We start from the raw sequence: 19,577 nt of genomic DNA on the forward strand, positions 1-19,577 counted from the left end.
TTCATAATTAGTGTCACTGACCTGAAAAGTAAAAAGCGATCAAGGACACGTCGTTTTATTTCCGTATCGAGTTTGAAACGACAAAAACCCGGCAATCTTTTCCTGATTCTACGGTCAGAAAAGAGCTATAAGGGGACCGTCTTTTAATTCCGTTTTAACGAGTGTAAAAGAAACGCTCGGCAATCTTTTCATTTTTTAGGAGTCAGAAAAGGGCTTAAAAGATGACTCTGATATTTTGGTTCGTGAAAAATGACAATTTTCCCTCTAAGTCCCTTTGTCCTGCACAAAAGCAACACATTACTCATACCTGTTTAAGATAGGCAAAAATACATCGAAAAACATCCTTCCATGGTGAAAAATGAACAAATTCATCCAAAAAACCTATAAAAAGACTTTTTACAATATCATTTTTACCATTTTACTGTTGAGGTTGAAAAAAGAGCTTTTGGCAAGAAACATCCCGTGGTCGCTGCGGAAAATCCGACCGTCAGAATCGAACGTCGTCTCTTCCAGGTATTTTACAACATCCTACTCTTCAATTTCATCTAATTAAAGTTGATTTTTAGGTTTTAGTTTTGTTTTTTGGGGGGGTTTAGGTTTCAAAATGCGCCCCTCGGTGGACGCAGGTGCCCTTCGGGTGACCTGCGTCCCCCGACTTTTTCCTATACAGGAAAATGGTCGGGGGACGCAGCCCACCTTCAGGCCAGCTGCGTCCGGACGCCCTGTGTTGTAAGCGCGGGGTGCGTCCTCCGTGAAAGGCGGATTTTAAAACCCCAATCTCCACAAATAACCATTCAAATTTCCCCAAATCAGTTCTAATCATTGTTTCTTGGTGTGTAGGGCACTCACCATGTTGGATTGGAGAGAAAGAGAGCACGAGGACGTTGATTTAGCTGCAATTGAACATCAACCTTCCATTGATGCCCTAAAAGAATGCGGGCTATATAAATACTGGGCCATACCTGGCATGAGGGCTCAGGTGAGATTCTTAGAATGGCTAGTTGAGAGATGGAACGTTCAAGAGCAATGCTTTTACATAGGAGGGCACCAGCTCGAGATAGAGCCCTCTGATGTATACTTTCTCACTGGCTTGCCAAATAGAGGCGAGCAACTCAATCTAGCCGGGACTAGGCCGGGTGGCCAATCCCTTGTTAGTCTCCGGGAAGATTGGTGCACACCCGGTGCACACCATTCGAAAGGCGTGGAAATCAAACACATCTCTCTGCGTGAACTCAAAGTCATAGCGTTCACGGTTACCAGAATTTGCGGCGCAGCCGCTTTACACATTGCTTCCGGGTCCCAAATGCGGATGGCAATTGACTGTTACCAAGGCACCATTTTCAACTGGTGTGATGCTGTGTCGGCTAATGTGAAGAGCCAACTGACTAAGGCAAAGAACGGACGACTGAAAACTTTTGGATATGGGCCTTTAGTCGTGAGCTTTGCCTTAGAGAGAGTTCCGATGCTGATCCCTCAGCAACTCACTGTTGATATCTTGGGTCCTCGGGAGCCAAAGCTGGTACGATGGGTTGCGGTGATGGCCCGGCATCCTGACGAGGGCGCGGCAGTTGTTCGATTTTCTGATAGTTACTTTCACTGGTTAGAGGACCAGGTTTTCTCGATCCAGGACTTTCCGTATGCCGGAGTAGATTTTCGAGGTGATCCGGACATGGTTCTTCCACAGGGAGAACAATGGGACGACAGAGGTACTTTATTTTTCACAAGTTTTCAAATTATGTATTTTTTTTTGTTTTTTATATATATCGTCTCAAAACTGACAGTAAAATTTTCAAAATGCAGATGTTGGTCCACAGCACCCAGCCAACCTCCGGCCTTTTGAGAGGAGACATCCAGTTGCACCGGTACAGGCCCCACAGGACGCGGCTGCAGAGGTACTAGCTGAGTTGGAGCATGATCTAGAGCGTCTGACGGCGGATATGCCTGAGACCACTATGGATGATATTCCTATCAGGCTTCAGCGCTATGTAGTCGCAGTCCCTGGACCGTTTAGGAGATTTTTGCGTAAGGTAGCCCGTGCAGTGGTGTCGTATAGGGAGCACCACCAGTGATTGGCTAGTCACTTTGTAGACACATGTGACATTTTTGCCGATCATAAGGTGTTTTTCAACCTATGATCGAAGACGATGTATATTTTTGACACACTCCTATCTATATATATATCACTATTACCGGCTTATCTTGTTTAACATATGTGATGAAATGTTTTTAAATTTACTTGCATGATTATCGTAAATGTCTGTCCAACACTCGAGAAGCAATTGCATCTGCTAATGTATTTAAAGACCTTGGAATATGCTGATATTCAATGTAATCAAATTCACGTTCCAAGAGACGCACTCTCAAAAACAACCTTAATAACACAGGATTTCTAATGGCATAAACTCTATTAAGCTGTAATACAACAAGTTCAGAATCTAACCTCACTATCAAACGTCGAATTCCAAATGAAATAGATTCGGATAATAATTCAACCACTGCACTGTATTCTGCAATGTTGTTCGTTGTTTGACCGAGGCTTACCCCATGCATAGAAACTAACTCGTCAGAGGGTGAATAGATAACCCAAGCTGCGGAAGAGATATTCTGTGTACTACGACAAGCACCATCAGCAAATCCAATGTATGTTTGGAGAGGCGTCGACATCTGCAATATCAAGAGTAAAACCAAGATAAGCCAGAATAACGACGAAAAACACACTTGCTAAGCTAAGCACACTGACTAACTAACAAACATACTAGCTAGAAAGAAAACCTAACCTAACTAAAACTTCTCCATACCCACCATTTAAGCATAATACCTCTTTAGGTAAAGTCCATTTCTGGGTTTACCCAAAGAGTCCCCATCAAAATCTACCAGCTCATAAGCCCCTTTTGCTAGCTTTCGCTTTACAATATAGGGTCCATGCCACATAGGAACGAATTTTCCAGCACCTAGCTTATCGTTAGCTTGATCATATAATAGCACTAGGTCTCCCTCCGAAAAACTTCGAGGGGTCACATTTCTATCATACTGAGCTTTCATTCGCTTCGCGTGAGTCTCGATTGCCAATGCAGCGTCACGTCGAGTCTCATCTAATTTAGCTAAGTACAATAAACGTTTCTCCTCTTCGAAAGTAGCTGGGAGTAATTCGACAGCCATTTGAAGTGATGGGATTTCGCATTCAATGGGTAACACAGCTTCCAAGCCATAAACTAGCTGGAAAGGAGTGAACCCTGTTGAAGTTTTTACTGAGGTTCGGTATGCCCATAGCGCCGAAAATAACATGTTGTGCCAATTCGACCGATGAATACCAATGGTTCGTCGGATCATGATAACCAGAACTTTGTTGATAGACTCAACCAAACCGTTGGCTTGCGGATAATAAGGAGTAGAGCTATCGTGGCGCAAACCAAGCTGGCTTGTAAGCTCAGTCATCATGATGTTTCGAAAATGGCTCCCATGGTCAGTAATGATTGCTTGTGGGACACCAAACCTAGTTATAATATGATTGAATACGAAAACTGCAGCTGTTTTGCCGCTTGCGTCGAATGTAGGCATCGCCTCGGCCCATTTAGTGAAATAATCAACCGCGAGGATGATATACGCATGCCCCCCGGCCGAGTGAGGGTTACAAGTAATAAAGTCGATACCCCATTTGGCGAATGGACCAACGGCAATTATAGGGTGGAGAGGAGCAGGTGGTGCGCGCATCTTTCGATCAAACACTTGGCAGTTGTGGCACTTCCGGACTGCAATGATACAATCTTTAAACATAGATGGCCAGAAGTAACCAGCGCGCAACACCTTCTGAGCTGTGGCATACCCAGACATATGACCGCCACATGCTCCAGAGTGACAATCATTCAAAACCCTCTCAGCCTCTTCGTGAGTTAAACAACGTCGAAAAACTAAGTCTGCCCCCCGGCGATAAAGTGTATCTCCAATAATTTTGTATTGCTGGGATTGAAACCGAATTTTTCGACGTTCCGCCTTTGAAGCTTCAGGCCGAAAGGTTTGGGTTTGGAGATAGATGATTATATCCCCGTACCACGGATCTAAAGTACTGATAAGAAACAAAGATTCGTCCGCAATGGACTCCTCTGCCACAGTCTCTGTGTCAGTACGCGGGAAATCACACATCAATTCCGCAAAAACTAAGGATTTCTTAGACTTGGACTTCTCGAACTCCAAGTCGAACTCTTGCAGGATAACGATCCATTTAGAGTACTTGCCCCCTAGCAGTTGTTTTGTCAAAATGTAAATCATAGGGTTGCAATCCGAAATAACTGTAGTTTTACGGAGAAGAATGTAGTGACGAAAACGCTGGACAGCTTGAACGGCTGCCAGGGCCAATTTCTCCACATGCGAATATTTTAGCTCAGTGGGATTTAAGGTCCTACTGAGATAATATATCACATGTTCCGCTCCGAATTCATCTTCTTGAACTAACACCATTCCAATGGTGGAATGCGAAGCTGCGAGGTATAAGAAGTAGTCCTGGTTGTAGTTGGGAGGATGCAACAACGGTGCATGGGTCAACGCGTGTTTAAGTGCATCAAAAGATTGTTGGGCAATCTCGTCCCAAAAGAATTGAACGTTCTGTTTCAACAACCGTGTAAAACCTTTAGTGACCTCGGCGTAGTTTGGGATGAATCGACGTAAAAAGTTTGCTTTCCCTTGCAAACTTTGGAGTTGGCGCAAACTCGAAGGAGGAGGCAATTTGATGATAGCTTCGACTTTCGAGGGATCGACGCGAATGCCGGCTTTTGAAACAACAAATCCCAGCAATCGACCTGTTTCTATACAGAAAACACATTTGTGGGGATTCAACCGAATTCGATAATGCCTACACCTCATAAAGATTGCTCGTAGGTGGACAAGGTGATCAGCTCGATGTAATGAATGAGCAGGCAAATCATCGAGATACGGTTGCACAATGTGCTTGATGTCATGAAATGCGTAAGACATCGCCCGTTGAAAAGTGGCCCCGGCATTCTTAAGCCCAAAAGGTAATTTGCAATAAGCAAATGTCCCCCATGGACAAATGAATGCCGTTTTTGGTTGGTCGGCAGGTAGAATATTGATTTGATTATAGCCCGAAAAACCATCCATGAAGGAAAACATTTCACTTCCGGCACAATCATCAATAATTTGATCGATATAAGGCGTAGGATAGTTGTCTTTTGGACAAGCTCGATTGATATCCCTATAGTCGATACAGATTCTTATTGTTCCTTGTTTCTTGTTGACCGGAACAATATTCGATACCCAATCCGTTAACGGGATCGGATAAATGAAACCTGCTTTCAACAACTTTTCGACTTCTGCTTTAATCGCAGCCGCTTTTCGAGGGTGAATCTGACGCAACCGTTGCCGGACGGGTTTAGCATCCGGGTAGGTCTTTATTTCATGAACAACAATGGCAGGATCGATTCCCGGCATTTCCTCGTAAGACCAGGCAAACACATCGCGGAATTCTTGGAATAGGGCCTTGTAAGTTTGGATTTCATCTTCTGTACATGCGGCACCTATATGAATGTTCTCCTCAATTCCGGGCTTCACTGAAATATCAATGGGAATAGTACGAGAAATATTCCCTAAATTCAACTCTGAATCAGAATGTTTCGTTGGATCCTGAGCGTCTTTGACATATTCAGCGGTAAAGATAGATGAAAAATCATTTTCAAATGCATCATCCTTAGGTAAAAACGAAGATCTGTGATGGAGATCCTCCCATGGTAGATCGTCTACACTTAGGATTTCGCGAAGTTGTTCGTCAGATGACACGACTTCGGGAAACGCTATCCGTTCTAAGGTTGAGGTGAAAAGTGATTCTTCACTGACCACATTCATTTGGTCGATCTCGGTTGAATGAGAGTCGGTAAAAGACATGACAGCTTCATAAGCAATTTCATATGGACTCAAAGGCATAGCATCACCGAATGAGTCTATCTCAGAGTCAGATGGGACAATCCAAGGATCATCATAAATAATGTTTTCTGATGTAATCATATGAATTGTTGCAAATGAAGGTTCTACGCTGAGTGGAGGGAGAGGAAAAGTTCCCAGTAAACCGGAATCCTTAACTAAACCTACACCAACGTCCCTATAAGGGATTGTCGTCTTACCGACATGCTGGATACTCTCTGAAGAGGCTGGGTCGGATGAAAAGTATGTCAGCTGATCAATAGTCACGATCTTACCGTTATGTGGAAACTTAATTACTCTGAAGACCGATGAAACGACCGCCGTCATAGCATATGACCAACTTCGACCCAAAAGAAGGTTGTAGTCTAGAGGGGCATCAACCACTTCCACATCCAGACTAACGGTTTTACCTTCTACCCCTATAGGCAATTCCTGTAGAATACCAAACGGACGGAACCCACGGCCATCAAAGGCCTTAAGGATGGTGGGGGATTGGTTCAACGAAGGAGAACCAAGGGATCTCCAACATTGAATCGACATAATACACGTAGAAGCTCCCTCATCAATCACAGTCCTATGAATAGGCCTGTTTTTTACTATCACTGGAATTTGGAAAGCCATTTGATGGGGGAGACGCGGTGTACTATTTTCTAGATCGAAGATTATTAGATTCGGGTCCTGAACATCAACAGCTCCTATAGCCGACAAAAGTAATTTTCGTTGTGCTGGGCATGATTGCAGCACTTCTAACGCCGACATTGCTGAGGGTGAAACAGCTAAGTCCTCAACAATGTTGTAATTCTGGGCTGCTCTCGCATGTGGATTGAAAGCAGACCTTCGAAGTACACCCTTGGCGGGCGGTTTAATTACTAAGTCCGGGTTAGGTTTCTCGATCTGTAGTGGATCGGAACCAGGAGCTGAGGTTGATGGGTTAGAGTGAGAAGATTCTGCTTCCTTACCATCAACAGGATTCTTACTACCATAATCTTGCGATCGAGTCGCAATCCTCACATGAGACATCATCAAAATGGGTTCTTCACTGGCATTCGAGGAAGAACCTATCATCTTATTCTCCTGCTCCGGAAATGGATTTTTTAACACAGCAGGAGTGGGAGAACCTTTGACTATTTTCACAACCTCGGCCCGATGAGGGCAATCTCTCGTAAAATGATCCTCTTCACAAATAAGACAAGGATATCGAGGTTTGCGCTTTTCGTCATTGGTTTCCGACTTTTCCGTTTTCTCCTTCGGAGCCTTGTCTGCTTTAGCCTTCTTCTTTCCTTTCTTCTTTCCGCCGTTTTTTGATTTGGCCGTAGATGACTCTACAGCGTGAATATCGGCGATAAGTTCAGGAGAAGACTCTCCTGTCGGGGAATCGGGCAAAGTGATAATAGGAGTAGTTGAAGCCTTGGAAGACTTCTTCTTGCTCTTTGTATTCACGATACCAATCATACCATCAGCGGCATGAGATCCCGAAGGAGCAGCAGCGATTTGATTCGACTTTGGAAGATCCGGAATTTTCTCGTGTAATGTACCCGACTGAGTGTAAACTAAGTCAAGGTATTGCGCCTGAGCAATGACTTGCTCCTCAGTAACTACTCTGGCCTTAGCTACATCTTCAGTAATCTTCGGTAATAATGATTTAACAAACCATTCAGCTAAGATTTGGTCTGGGATAAAAACTTTCACTAGCCTTCTTCGACGTCTCCACTCATGAATGTGATCAGAAATATACGTGGACGTTGATTGTTTTAGTGAAGTTAATAACTCCGTGTCGTTATCGTATCTGACCGGCAACTGAAAGTGAGTTAAGAACGAGGTAGCTAACTGGCTAAAATTGTAAAAAGAGGCCCGTGGTAACTCAATGTACCACTTGGCCGCGAGACCAATGAGTGTACGCTGGAAAAGACGTAAGCGGATCGAATCATCCGAGATAGAATTTGAAGCACACCAGAGGTGGTAAGTCATCACGTGATTGGACGGATCCTCTCCAGACTTACCTTCGAACTTGGGTATATTGCTGGGCAACTTATTTGGCATTGGCGGCCAGAACGGAAGATATTGAATTGGATCGTTCGTTAGGCGCGTCAAGTCTGGTAAATCCAAAGTTGCGATAAACGGTAACTGCCGGTTAGGATCTCTAAAACTCTGGGTCACAATACCGGCCACAGGAGGAGGATATCCAGGATAACTAGGAACAGGAGTCGCATTTGGGATATTATATCCTCCTGGAAAACCAGGATTAACCGGACCGTACTGGGGTTGTTGAGGTTGTTGATAAGTGTACCCAGGATACGGTTGATACTGGTAAACCGGTTGTTGGACAGCTTGCCCAGGTTGGTACTGTCCCTGGTACGGTTGGTGAACAAATTGAGGTTGAGTAGTGACAACCGTACTTATACCAGGCTGGCCTGCAGGCATCTGGACCGTGGTTTGAATCGTAGATCCAGACAACGGTAAAGATGTCTGAGGAGTGGTTACAGAGACAGTAGAAACTGGAGCTGTCGATACTCCAGAAGTAAGTATGGTAGATGTTGCGGTAGTTGCAGCAGCCGTTTGAGATGGAGTACTAGGTGCAATTGGCGGCTGAGTAACTACCGAAGTTACAGAAGTTTGAACACTTGACTGGACAGGTTGCGGTTGCTGGGGTGGACCAGAAACTACGGGTTGTCCAGCTTGAGGTACCAACTGTATACTTGGCTGCAACACCTGTTGACCCTGTGACGGATCCCACACTAACATTCCACGGTATTGGCCCGTAACAGGTTGAGGATAGGATTGATAATTGTAAGGTGCAGTTCCCATACCTTGACCATATGATTGACCTTGAGGTGGTTGATAACCTTGACCTGAGTATTGACCTTGAGGTAAATACGGGTACTGGGGTTGACCTTGACCTTGAGGTTGGTACCCTTGAGGTTGATACCCTTGGGGTTGATACCCTTGGGGTTGCCATCCTTGAGGTTGCCATCCTTGAGGTTGATATTGATACTGAGGTTGACCCTGGGGTACATATTGAGGCTGGGGTTGACCTTGAGGTATGTATTGCCCCATAGGCGCGTACTGACCTTGAGGTTGCCCCCCAGACACAAATGATGTACCTTGAGGTTGCCCCCCAGGCATTAACTGAGGCTGCCCCCCAGGCGGTAATTGGCCACCTTGAGGTTGGGAAACGGGAACTGAACCTGACATCATGTAAATGTCTCCTACACCCAATGGTACATTACCACTGTTTCCAACTAATAACCCATGATCAACGGGTTGAGGAGATGCCCCCGCAAAGGTACCAGAAAGAGATTGATACCCAGTGGGAACAAAAGGACCGCCATGTAAAAAAGATTCAGAACTTTGAGAAAACACGGACGACGGACCAGCCATATTTACAGGAGTGTGAATACCTCCAGGTGGAAAAGGAGTACGAGGTGTAGAAAAACCTAGCCCAAAGTTGTCTAAATAATTGGTTAACGAAAGGTACCAAGTAGTACTTCTAGGAGGACTGTAAAAGATAGATTCACGCTCCCTTAGATCAATAGTAAGTTGATCTTCAAGATTAGAGACGCCTATTTCTTCCTCTGGAGCAAGTTCTTCGATAGCAATCAAACCAGTAGGAAGATTTTCGGTGATAATTCTTTCTATTCTCGGTGAATCAGGAACACTAGAAGTCGGAGTAACAGGTTCAGATATTTCTGGTTCTTCGCCTGTATCACTAGCAGACGAAAAACTACCAACAAGCTCAGAAACTGTAACAGCTTCGGGATTATAACCTGTCTCTAAGCCTTGGTAATCTGAATGGACTACCAAGGAAGATTCTCTTTCTTCAGGTGAACCTACTCTACTGCCACTAGGAGGAGTTACAAGGACCTTTAAACCTTCTAGATTACCTGGGTCGTCTCGAGGAGGTGATCCCCTAAGCCTACGGGATCTTCTCAACAATTCGGCCACAGAAACAACTTCAGGAGACTGGCCCCGAAGTCTACGGGACTGTCTCGGTAATTCCGCCACAGCTAAAGCTTTTAACTACTACACACGAAATCAAAATAAAATTTCAAATCAAACCACCTAAAGTCTCTAAAGAACCAAACAAATGTGAATCACACGCCTAAAGAATCTAGAGCGTCAAACCAAGCACAAACAGTAGCCTTCCAGACCGAAAGCGCTAGTTGGTGATGAAGCCCAACATCGCTGGATTCAGTACAGAAGTGGCGGGTGGAACAGTTACCCCGGCAACCTGCTTAATGAATAGACTGGACCAAGTTCCTCCACTTTAACCGTCTCGAGTGAAGTGAACCCCCCAGAAAATCCAAGTGAGTCTAGCCGACGTCTGCTCCAGGTACAGTGGAACCTTCCCTCCACCGTCACCTCGGTAGAATCCTAAAGATAATGGTCACTAAGGTTACCAACCGCAACAAATGCACCTGGGGGAATAGTCTAAACTCCGACAGCACGCAAGGGCAGAGTAGCAAGCTCAATCCCCTTGCCGGCTCCTTGACAATAATCCAAGGTTTACCGACAAGTGACCCCTGGCTCCTCGACAATGGTTAATCCGAGGTTTACCATTTTTAATACGTGCGTGTCTGGCGTCGTTCCCAACGAGGGGGGATTGATCCCCTCACTGGTTCGGACACGAGCTCGTGCTTCTCCTTTAAGAGGAGCTTTCCCAGAGTACAAGTGAGACAATTGGATTTATTCTATCACAAGATAAGCTACTTGTTTGGTTTTGTTGTCTTGGAGAGTTAATTACTCACCTACTCCAAGACACTAGCCTGATCTAAATTGGTGTTTCAGAGCCCTAGTAAATAAAAGTTACTACGTCGATTTTACTTTAAGCGTTAATTTTATGGTTTTTCTTTAAAGACAAAAGGTAGCGGAAGTGAAACCAATGGTGTGTAGACTCGACTCAAACCACTACAAAGATGCACCTAAGATGATTTACGCTACTTTCCTTTTTCAATGAAATTCTTAACTAAGAGAGTTGAGAGATGCAAATTTTATAGAAAACCACTTCCTTAGAAAAGACAATCAAAGAAACAATTCTCTTTATCTTTCCAAGCATACAAACATGACCACTCCTTACGTGCACGAAAAAACTCTTTTTCTTTCAAAACTTTTCAAAGCTACTTGAAACAAAGCTTTTCAAAGCAGATGTTTTTGTATTTTCTCTTTTTAATAAAGCATATAAACCTATCTTAACAAAAAACAATCTCAAAAGCTATAAAATCTATGAAAACTTGACTCACAAGCAAATCAAAAGGGAAATTACTCTAAGCAAACCTAACAAGGCAAAAGCTCACAAAGATGATTCTAGGTTGTTTTACTTGACCAAAATCAAATCAAGGACCAGCTAATGCAGAATCAAAAGACTAGTCAAAACAAAACTCAAATCTTTTTGTTCTTTTTGTAAAATGGAATTCAAGACTTAATCAACAAGCACTTCGAAATTTGCCCAAAGAGACAACTCAATGGTAAGTTGCTCTCATAGGTAGACTTTAGGACAGGTCTGACTTCTTAGAATGCTGACAAAACCAGAGAGATCTAAGGCTTGACAACTTCTACCGCCAAAGTCACTACAAGACCTACTCAAAAATCAAACCCTAGGTCTTAAACTTCGATGAAATCCACTAAAACACTCAATGCTATCGAAACAAGTTCAGGTGAAGATCTTTGACAAGGGACTAATGAATCTGGGCAGTAAAAACTAAGAAAAAACAAAATCTAAGAGTAAAAATGCAAAAAATGGAATTTTCTCAAATTTTAGCAGGGGACGCAGGCGACCCGTTAGCACAGGTGCGGGCCCGCTCTGTGCACACAGCGAGAGTGCGTCCAGGGACGCACTGTGCAACACTCAGAGGGTGCGTCCTACTGAAAAACTCAAGAAAAACCAAAATGAATCTAATCCTAAGCTAACCCACCCAAAGACAAAGTCACAGAGCCAAAACCAGAAAAATAAACCAATTTTCTCAGAGCAAAGTTCACACAAAGGAAAAGACTTTTCACATCAATGGAATCCCCAGTATGGTCGCCAATTTGTCAGGCGGAAAGAGTCGATTGTGCGGACACAACCAACCTCCCTAGGAGCCTAAGACTCTCTAGTGACAAACAAGACAAACAAGAGCAATCCTTCTCTACACATGCATTTACTATATGGGAAATCAAGTGTTTAGATCCTACCTGTAATCCAACGCTGTTGTAGCAGTCCAGCTCCATTGATCCGGATGAGCTCCTCCTTCACTTTTAAACCTGCATACACTAACAATCAAACGATTAAATAGCACTTGATAATCTCATAGAATAAAACATATTTAACACATAGACCAAGGAGTACATGAAACAACTCATAAATAACAAGTTATTGAGAAGAATGGACTCATTTGCATTAATAGGTAACAAAAGGAACAAATACAACCTGAGCCTTGGTGTTGTGCAAGTCCCTCCCAGGGTCCATCAAGAGTTCTCCTTTACTTTGACAAAGTTCACCCACTTCCAAATAGAACAAGCAAAGATGGCAATCTCTCCTCACAAGCTTCTAAATGGGAGTCCTAATTCCTGCAGCATTTACCCTTAGAAATGTATAGCTTTCAACCTCCTCTCCTTCTGGCCCAATGCCTGTATTTATAGTGCTCAAGAGGAAGTTAATCAGGTCCACCATCAATGGGATAATCCCCTCTTTGGATGGGATAGCTCCCCTATTGATGGGATAAGTTCCTCTTTGGTAGGAGTGCATGAACCATCTGGAGGCGCTCAATACACGTCGAACAACCTTCTAGAATGCTCTAGAAATGACCACAAGTAACTTTTTAAAGATGAAACTTGCGCATTTTAACCTTTTCAGGGGGACGCACCTGCACCTTTACATACAGAGCGTCCAAAGACGCGGTTTTTGTGAACATTGGGAGCGTCCCCGCAGATAAGGCTGAGAGAACCTGCGTCCCCAGAGATAAATACATTTAGAAAGACTTTCTCTCTTTTTTTGGAGTTTGACATGGAGAGCAGAGGCATAAGACTTGCCTAAGAGGGTAGCATGACTGTTGATAGAGCCATCCTAACTGTAAATAGTCATGGTGACATTTTTTAGTGTAACACCTAACCATATGGACTTGCGTCCACCAACCGAACGTTGAACGCCCTCACTCGAGTTTCATCTGTGTCGTTTGCTTCTGCCTGGCAGGTGCCCTCACCCGAGGCTTACCCACATTTTCTCCTATGATGGGCGGGCACTTTCGTGCGACCAGTGCCCACGCCCTCACCCGATAACCAAGTCTACGTGTTCTCCGTGTAGTGATGCCCGTGGAGTGGGCGCATAAGACTGCACCTCGCTGCGGCCTTCTACACCTTCGCACTTCCCTTGCGATGATCGAATGATGCTCGAATTGCTTGCCTTCAAATGCCTCAATGCATCGTTTACTTATATGGATGGTAGGGCGAGTCGAGCTGCCCAAGCCGACTCGTCCACCATGTATTGAACACCCCTTACACCATCGCAGCTTGCCCTCCATTATTGGTCGGCCAACAACATAGTGTTCAAGTCACCACAATCGTGTAAGTCGGCCGTGGGTGTGTTACATGCTCCCCATGCTATATAGACTTTCGCTCACCATCTAATGAGCATTACTTCACTGTAACTTCGCACATTTCTGTCCAAGCTGCTCCTTCGTCCATATTTCCAGCTCATTTGTTCACCAACCAAGTCGCACTTCGCGTGGCGATCGTGCCTCGGACCGCAGGTCCTTATAATTAGGGATCCTTCCTCGGTTGCCTATTACTTTGGGAGGAAAAATTGTTTATCTCAATGTGATGGTAGTCCTAAGCCCTTTAGATGACAATTTACCTATTGGGCACAACTATGTTTATAACATGGGAGCTATTGTTTCAACACTCTTTCGAGTGATTTTTTTCTCGCATGAAGGCAAAATTGGCATCGTTGACCAGCTTTCATTTCCCGGTCCAAATATGGCTTCCAGTCAACCATCTTCCCTAATTGATCCTTTTGTACCAATGGTATCATACCCACCACGGGTTAATTATGTGGCAACCTGTTCCATACCTACATCAACTAATGATCAATTTAGTGATGTTGTACATCATGTACTGGGGGCATTGTGTCACACCCCTAATTCTTTTTTCATTAAATTGGCTGGGTGTGGCACCGCCTAAGTAATTAACATGTTCCATTGTTATCTTACTTTACGAACTACGCCTTAACATTCATCTTCATTCATGAATAACATAATATTAATGTGTGGAATCCATTAACATTACAACATCGACAATATAGAATAGCAGGAGAACACATCACATGTAAGAATAATCTTTTATTATATAAGTGTAAGAAAGTTTACAATGACCGGGAGATAGGCTCCACCGGCGTTACAAAGTTGGGTGCCCACCCGTGCACGACCGCATGGTGGCCTCACCCTCCAACCAAACACACAACATACACGAGTCCTTTGCCAAGATGGGTGGGCGTGCCCGTGCATGACCCACACCCATGTTACAACCCAAAACTCGTTCAACAATCTTCGGCGGGCAGGCGCCCTCACACGCCCACCACCTGCGCCTCAACCGAACAACCTCATGCCAAGTCTTATATAACTGTGCCCGGCGGGCGAGCGCATGACATGCGCCTCGCTACGGTTATACTCCTTCACTCGCACCTTTCATTGATGATTGAAGACCGAAGTGCGATGGTTTAAATGCCAACCTTCCATCGCAAATATATACGATGTCAACGCGTGGAGTTCGCGCCCTCGGCCGACCCTCCATCCATCTTTCCAACCGCCGCATTTATGCAATCGTTCAACGCCTTTGTAGGTCAACCCGCCCATGGTGCAGGACTACTCCTCAATCTGTCCTCCGTTTGCCTTCGCTCCTCGGTCAGCTTGCAAGACGAGCTCCCCAACTCACCCATATAAGTGTGGAACACCAACCTACCCGCGCATAATATATCACCTCATCCTTGGTCGTTCCTTCGCATATTTTCATGAATTGGCTACTTCGCATGGTGGGAGGGCGCGCTCGGTTGGTGAGCCAACCGCAGGGCGTTACATCCTCCCCCACTCGAAATCGTTGTCGCCCTCGACAATCCTGACCTCCTCAGTAGCTTTCTGTCATACTTCTCAATATTCTTCTTCCATCTCCAAAGTGAGTCCTCCGATTCCCATCTTTCTTCCTTCGATGCATTCTTCCATCTGACAAGAAATTCTCGTTTCATGTGGCAACCAATCCTTGTAGTTCTGAAGCTCAAAATCTTCTCCAACTCCAAATATGGCTTGTCCAAATCCCAGCTAGTCCTCTTGGTGGTTCAGCTCTTTCTGGATGATCAACATCAAGTTTGCATCTCTTCAACTGACTCATGTGAAAAACCGGATGCTTCATGTGCATATGGTGTGGAAGCTCCAGATCATAAGCAAGTTCCCCCACTCTCTTCTTCACTCGGAATGGTCCCTCATACTTCCGTGTCAGTTTGCTCGCAGTCCCCTTAGCTAGCTGAAACTGCTCCCTGGTAATCCTGAGAAACACCATATCTCCCACACTGAAGTGTACATCCCGTCTCCCTCTATCAACCCATTTCTTCATTCTCCTTGAAACTTCATGCAAGCGCAATCATGCCAGCTCCAAGGTTTCATCCCAAGCCTTCATGAACTTCTTCGCATGAGGACTCCTTAAAAAATCTCCTGTCACTACGGTATGCAGTGTGACTGGCATCTGTCTATTCACCAACTCAAATGGACTATACCCTGTCGCGGAACTCTTTTGAATGTTGTAGCTAAACTAAGCAACATCCAAGAGTTCAAGCCAATTCTTCCGATCAGTCATCACATAATGTCTCAAGTAATCCTCTAGCAATGCGTTGATCCTCTCGGTCTGTCCATCTATCTGTGGATGGTAACTTGAACTCATCAACAATTCTGTCCCGACTAACTTGAACAATGTGGTCCAAAATCTGCCTGTAAAATGCAGATCTCGGTCCAACAGATGCTTAATGGCATCCCCCAATACTGCACTATGTTCTTAAAGAACAACTCCGCAGTCTACTCGGCTCCACAAGGCATCTTTGTTGGAACACAGAAAGCATACTTGGAAAACGATCAACCATGACCATAATCCCATTATACCCCTGAACCTGTGGCTGAGAAATGAAGTCCATCGAGACACTCACCCATGGCCTCTCAGGAATCGGTAAAGGCTGCAATAGTCCTCCTTGCCTCTGATTATCTGATTTGTCCTGCTGACAAATGATGCACGTATGTACATACTCCTCTACATCCTCCCGCATCTTCTCCCAAAAGAATCCTCTCTCCAACAATGCTAAAGAACAACACTGCCCTGGGTGGCCAGCCCACGGTGAGTTGTGGCGCTCCTTCAAAAGGTGTCTCCTGATTCCAAATGACTTTGGAACATAGGGTCGGTTTCCAAAGAACAAGAACCCGTCTCGTAGAAAGAACTTTCGTGTCTTCCCCTCCTTTATCTGCTTCACTATATTATGCGCCAAAGTATCGGTCTCAACACTTTCCTTGAGCTTATTTTGCATCTCTTCTGACATATGAATTCGACTCCTACTCCTTTCTGCCCGGTCTTCTCCCTCCAATGCTGCAATTTGTCCCTTCCTACTAAGGGCATCTGCTACCACATTGTGCCTTACCGATCTATACTCGATAGTCATGTCGAATTCTGCCAAGAAGTCCTGCCAACAAGCTTGCTTCGCATAAAGCTTCAGTTGTGATGCAAAATAACTTGTTGCAACGTTGTCAGTCTTGACAACAAACGACTTCCCAATCAGGTAATGCCTCCACACATGAAGACAGTGAATGATTGCAGTCATCTCCTTCTCATGGACCAGATACCTTCGTTCTCTATCCTGCAACTTCCGACTCTCATACGCCACCAGATGCCCATCCTGCATAAGAACCCCTCCTATGGCAAAATTTGAAGCATTTGTGTGTACCTCAAATGGTCTCTCGAAGTCAGGCAACTTCAGTATCGGTGCTGTAACCATCCTCCTCTTCAAGTCATCAAATGCCTTCTGACATTTATTCGTCCAACTCCATCTCTTGTCTTTCTTCAATAGGTCTGTCAGTGATGATGTTACCTTGGAGTACCTCTCTAAAAACTTTCGTTGGTAGTTGGTCATGCCCAAAAACATCCTCATCTCATGGACATTCTTCGGTTCAACCCAATCTTCAATCGCCTTCACTCTACTTGGCTCCATCCATATGTACCCTTGACCAACTATATGCCCAAGGAACGGAATCTCGGTCTAAGTGAATGCACACTTAAACTTCTTCAAGTACAACTAATTTGCCCTCAGTGCCTCGAACACCATCACCAAGTGCTTCTTATGATCCTCCATGTTGTCACTGTACACCACTATATCGTCCAAGTACACTACTACAAACGAATCCAAGTATGGTTGTAGGACATCATTCATCAAAGTGCAAAACGTAGCAGGAGCATTACACAACCCAAATGGCATAACAAGGAACTCAAAGCTACCATACCTTGTTACTATCACGGTCTTCTTCTCGTCTCTTTCAACTATCCGTAGCTGATAATACCCATGCCTCAAGTCCAGTTTGGAAAACACTCTGGCTTTCGCAAGCTTGTCAAAGCAATCAGCAGCCAATGGCAAAGGATACCTATTCCTTACCATTTGCTTGTTCAATGCACGGTAATCACAGCACATCCATAGCTCATTTGAATCCTTCTTCTGCTGGAACAATACTGGACCTCCATAGGGGGGCCTTGAAGGTCTGGTGAACCCTGCATCAGCTAACTCCTTTAACTGTCGTTTCAATTCCTCCAATTCAGGTCCTGACAATCAATAAGGTGCTTTAGCCGGGGGTTGCTTTCCTGGTTCAAGCTCAACGCTATGGTCCATTGCACGCCTTGGTAGAAGCTTCTTTGGTAGCTCATCAAGCATCAAATCCGCATATTTGGTTAGTACCTCAGAAATCTCGGCTGGAACAGGCATCCCCACTCCATCACCTTCGACTCCCTTGAACATCACCGCATATGTCTCCATATCTGACTCCTTCATAACCTTCTCCAAACTTAGTTCAAAAAGTTGCACCTTGACTTCCCTCCTTTGCTTATGAGTGGGCAAAGTCCAAGTTTGTGTCTGTCCAACCAGCACCACCTCATCACAGAAGGGGACAACAATTGCCTTGTTGCCCTTCAAGAAATCTTGTCCCAATATCATATCAAAGTCGTTCATATCCATCACTGTGAAGTCCAACTGACCTTCCAGTCTTTTGTCTGTAGAGGCACTTTGTGTGCCAAACCCGCCACTTTAGCTCTAGAGTTCACTGCCTTGACTTCCACATTCGATGGGAAGATCATTAGTCCAACCTCTTTTGCCAATCATGTCGTCATGAAGTTATGAGTGGCCCTTGTGTCCACCAAAGCTTGAATGGTCTTGTCATGAACCATCAAGTCCATGAAACCCAAACTGTTAATCCATGATTTCTCCATAACTTTTCCCTACATACATGTTTGTTCTCTGCTTCCGTCATCATACACCGGCTTCACTACCTGTGAACCTGCTCTAGTACCACCTGTCACGCCCCCAATTCTTTTTTCGTTAAATTGGCCGGGTGTGGCACCGCCTAAGTAATTAACATGTTCCATTGTTATCTTACTTTACGAACTACGCCTTAACATTCATCTTCATTCATGAATAACATAATATTAATGTGCGGAATCCATTAACATTACAACATCAACAATATAGAACATCATGAGAACACATCACATGTAAGAATAATCTTTTATTATATAAGTGTAAGAAAGTTTACAATGACCGGAAGCTAGGCTCCACCGACATTACAAAGTCGGGTGCCCACTCGTGCACAACCGCACGGTGGCCTCACACTCCAATTGAACACACAACATACATGAGTCCTTTGCCAAGACGGGTGGGCGCGCTCGTGCACGACCAACACCCGTGTTACAACCCAAAACTCATTCAACAATCTTCAGTGGGTGGGCACGCCCACCACCCGCGCCTCAAATAAACAACCTCGTGCCAAGTCTTGTATAATTGTGCCTGGCGGGCAGGCGCATGACTTGCGCCTCACTGCGGATATACTCCTTCGCTTGCACCTTTCGTTGATGATTAAAGACTGAAGTACGATGGTTTAAATGGTAACCTTCCATCACAAATATATACGATGTCTACGCGTGGAGGTCGCGCCCTCGGCTAACCATCCATCCATCTTTCCAACCGCCGCATCTATGCAATCGTTCAACGCCTTTGTAGGTCGGCCCGCCCATGGCGTGGGACCGCCCCTCAATCTGTCCTCCGTTTGCCTTCGATCCTCGATCGACTTGCAAGACGAGCTCCCCAACTCCCCATATAAGTGTGGAATGCCAACCTGCATGCGCATAATATATCGCCTCATCCTTGGTCGTTCCTTCGCATATTTTCATGACTTGGCTACTTCGCACAGTGGGAGGGCGCGCCCGGTTGGTGAGCCAACCACAGGGCGTTACACATTGGAACCAGATCTCTCCTTCATGACCTCTTATGGGTTGTGATAGGAGTATGAGGATAGTTCCTGGTCTTATGTCAACCTCGTTAAAAAATGAAACAAGGAATATGAGGATAGTTCTTTTACTATGTCAAACTCGTTAAAAAATGGAACAGGCCCATG

This window comes from Pinus tabuliformis, chromosome 1_1, assembly GCF_031772625.1.
Source record: "Pinus tabuliformis cultivar Carrire ecotype Pingquan chromosome 1_1, CPIR1, whole genome shotgun sequence".
NCBI lineage: Eukaryota > Viridiplantae > Streptophyta > Pinopsida > Pinales > Pinaceae > Pinus > Pinus tabuliformis.